Genomic DNA, 3,294 nt, shown 5'->3' on the forward strand with positions numbered 1-3,294 from the left:
AAATTTTTCTTATTAATATTTATGTTAATTATAGCTCCTCACTTTAGTCTAAATATTTTTTTAGACGTTCTAATTGTTCGGACTAATACTGGTCACCGAAACAGTAGAATGTGCGGAATGAATACAGTGAGGGTGTTACAGACTTGCACCGTATTAGTTGATCCATCAACTCCAGCCATCAATATAGAACACATGTAATTGAGACATACATTGGAAGTGTCTTACCCTATGTAGTTTCGGTCCAGGTGTGCTTGCACCATCCCTTACAGCTTTTTGGCCCTTAATTTTGTGATCGGTCCATGGGTTTCTTCCTTGATTGCTACTTGATCTCTATCACAAAGAAAAAAAAAATAAAATAGATAAAATAAACACCTAATATATCAAACTGAATATGCAAAGTACAAAAAGTGGGTTTTGATTTGTATTCGCTAAACTACTAAGCTAAATTAAGAATGCTAGAATATAAACTCAGGCTAATAACATTTATGAATACTCAACACAATTAGACTGCAATAAATTCAGTAGAGATGGTGTATCCCCCATGTAACATGTATCACTCATTGACTAAAGATGCAAGTTTATTTAATTGAGCAAATTGGTTATAGAAGTTAATAACTTCCTCATCTTTTCTTACAGATTAGATTAATCAATAAGTATTTTATAAGTAATCTCTTACCATCGCACTAAATCTAAGACTAGAGTAGCTTATAATTAAGTTTAATGGTAACATTTATCATTAGAAAGACATCCCAATTCATGGTAACAAACTCATTCAACATGGTTCATTTAACCTGGACACTCATTTGTATAATGAAATAAATCATTATGTGCTATTTATAGTCAAATCATTCAAGCTATTGCGTACTCAAATTATCTTAATTTAGTAATATGTTTTCATGCATAATTAATTAGTTCGCCACCCTAACTAACCATATATTCAACATTCATAACATAAATCAAAATATAAGTGATACTCAATATAGAACAAATTTGGATTTTATTAAACTCAAATCAAAGTCTCATGGTAACATGTTCCATGGCTTCAACTATCTCCCTACTGAATTACAAAACTATTCACATATAACTAAGAACATTAAATATAAACAAATTAATAAAAAAAGAGAGAAAAGAATGTTGCCCCTTTTAGAATTAATTTGAGCAACTTAGATATGATTTTGATGATGATGTCACATACTCCAAAGGATGTGGAAACGCTACACAAGCTAAAAGAAGAGGAAAAAATCACACCAGCAATTAGATCAAGTAGTTGATATATTTAAATGCACAAAGAGAGAATTTGGTCACTATGAGTAGAAGAGAATTCAAAAGCTATAGATATGTATTTTGGGCCCTTTTTCATAAAGAAAAATAGGTTAATTAGGACTCCAGATTTAATTTGGAAGTTCTAGTTGCATTCTAGCTTTAAATTTTCTCAAGAATCTTATTAAAGTAGGAAAATAAGAAAACAACTCTCATTGTACAGATCTACCACTTGTACGACCTTGGGGATCCACACATCTCTATTTTATTTATTTTGGATCTCTTAAATAAAATAATTAAACCATTAATTAAGGTCCTAAATCTTGGTCCCACATAACTAACCATAAATACCTAAACACACTCAATATATGACCCTCAATGTAATCTGGTCTAATTGCTCTCTTTTCATATATCACCTTAAAATATATCAACTAGGGTCCATCTAAGCCCGCAAGGTCAGATTCACACTCTAAATAGTAGATCACATATATGCTCCATTAAGCCTATCCAAAGAAGCTCAACATAGATTGATGTCTGAATCTGTTCGCTCAATATATGACCCTCAATGTAATCTGGCTAAATTGCTCTTTTTTTCATATATCATCTCAAAATATATCAACTAGGATCCATCTAAGCCCACAAGGTCAGATTCACACTCTAGTTAGTGAATCACATATATGCTCCATTAAGGCTGTCCAAAGAAGCTCAACAGGGATTGATGTTCGAATCTGTTCGTTTTTCACCATTAGCCTCCAAATATCATGAATAAGATACCTTTAAGCCTATTTTGTCACTGGTTAAGTCTTCATCAAAATCACATTTCCTTTTGCCTTAAAATGCTTGATTTGTTTTTTGCTTCTTTTTGTCCTCAATTCACCTATTTATGCTTCATAACCTCTTACATGCTCTTGTAAATACCTAATAACGTAAAATAGACATTAACAAGCTAATTGAATAAGAAATAAACTCAAAAGACTAAGTATGTAATGATAAAGATACGACATTTTGAGCAACTATCAATAAAATATATATATAATATTTTTTTGATAATATTATAAAAATATTAATTATAGATAAAATCAAATAAAATATTATCATTTAACATTCCATATTTAAAATTTATAATTTAATTAAAATTATAATGTTTTATAGTAAAATTTAAGATGTTGCAGAAATTGTGATGATTTAACATAGTTTTACAACTTAACTCATAATATTTTTCATGAAATGATACTATTTTTCATAAAATAGTTAGTTACAGAAAATTAACTACCTTGATAGAAAATATAAACATATTTCACGTAAAATAAAATACATATATAATATTTTTTATAATACAATAAAAATATTAATTATAAATAAATCTAAATAAAATATTATCATCTAACATTTCACATTTAAAATTTTTAACTAAAATTAAAATTATAACATTTTAATAGTAAATTTTAATATGTCATGGAAACTATGATGATTAAAGTAATTTTACAACTCAACTCATAATATTTTTATAAAATGATATAAAATAGTTAGTTATGAAAAATTAATTATCTTAAATGGAAAATGTAACCTTGTTTCACATAAAATAAAATATATATAATATTTTTTTAATAATATTATAAAAATATGAATTATAGATAAAACTAAATATAATATTGTCATCTAACATTTCATATTTAAAATTTTTAATTTCAATTAAAATTATAATATTTTATAATAAATTTTAATATGTTATGCAAACTATGATAATTTAAGGTAATTTGATAGTTCAATTCATAATAATTTCATAAAATGATATTATTTTTTATAAAATATGTGATTATATGTAATTTTCATAATACTTTAGTTATTTTAATTTTTTCATATTTAATAAATTATTTGTTATATTTAGTGACTTATTACAGCAAGTAAATTTAATTTTATATTTATAATTTTTAAATAAAAATACCATATATCAATTATTTATTGAATTTTAAAAATGAAATAAATTTAGTTTGTTTTAAATCAGTGAAATTCCCTTTTATTATTGTTATTTTG

The sequence above is a fragment of the Hevea brasiliensis genome, chromosome 18, assembly GCF_030052815.1.
Source record: "Hevea brasiliensis isolate MT/VB/25A 57/8 chromosome 18, ASM3005281v1, whole genome shotgun sequence".
Taxonomy (NCBI): domain Eukaryota; kingdom Viridiplantae; phylum Streptophyta; class Magnoliopsida; order Malpighiales; family Euphorbiaceae; genus Hevea; species Hevea brasiliensis.